The sequence below is a fragment of the Mandrillus leucophaeus genome, unplaced genomic scaffold, assembly GCF_000951045.1.
Source record: "Mandrillus leucophaeus isolate KB7577 unplaced genomic scaffold, Mleu.le_1.0 Scaffold98, whole genome shotgun sequence".
Classification (NCBI taxonomy): domain Eukaryota; kingdom Metazoa; phylum Chordata; class Mammalia; order Primates; family Cercopithecidae; genus Mandrillus; species Mandrillus leucophaeus.
This window is the reverse complement of record NW_012110696.1, coordinates 1,202,120-1,202,713: the sequence shown is the minus strand read 5'-3', so window position 1 is coordinate 1,202,713 and position 594 is coordinate 1,202,120. Positions and strand designations below refer to the sequence as shown.

The window sequence follows — 594 nt, the reverse complement described above, 5'->3', positions numbered from 1 at the left end:
CCCGCTGGGGCCGGCGCACCCCCGCCCCGAGAGTCGGTCGCTTTGGGACGGTGGGGGATTAGGGTGGTGAGGACTGGGGGCGGGGGAGGATGAGTACCCGGGGGCCCAAGGAGGGGAGTGAGGACCTGGGGGTCGTAGTGAGAACCCGGGGCCCGGCGTGGAGGAGGCTGAGGATCCCAGGGGAGGTGAAAACTTAGGTAGGGGTGAGGACGAAAAGTAGGGAGGTGAGGACCCTAGGGGGGGGATTCCCAGGGCGCGAGGAGGTGCGGGGGGGAATTGCTGAGAACCCAGGGTGGGGATGAGAACCGAGGTGGGAGATGAGGATCGAGGCGGGGGATGAAGACCCAGGGGGAGGTGAGGACTGGAGGGAGAGATCGGGAGGAGCGAGGAGGGGGCGTGAAGGCGGGGGCGTGAGGGCTGAGGACCCCGGGGAGGCTGACAGTCTGAAGGGGGATGGGAAGGTGGGGGAGGGACCGAGGAGGGTCCGGAGCAGGGGCAGGAGTAGGGTGTGCGGGTCGGAGGTGGGAAGGTTGGGAATCTGGAGGCCGCGGGGCGCCCCGCCTGCCTCACCTCGTCCACCGTACGGCGCGGGAG

General features: G+C 69.5%; 1 protein-coding gene across 1 annotated transcript in view; it reads right to left on the bottom strand.

Moving 5' to 3' along the window:
* The window catches only part of NELFA (negative elongation factor complex member A), a 35,869-nt gene extending 35,281 nt beyond the window's left edge, over positions 1-588 (bottom strand). Inside the window, exon 1 of the mRNA XM_011970861.1 lies at positions 571-588. The gene's annotated coding sequence lies outside the window, so the exon portion shown is untranslated. The remainder of the gene's footprint in view (positions 1-570) is intronic.
* Between the last annotated feature and the right edge of the window lie 6 nt (positions 589-594).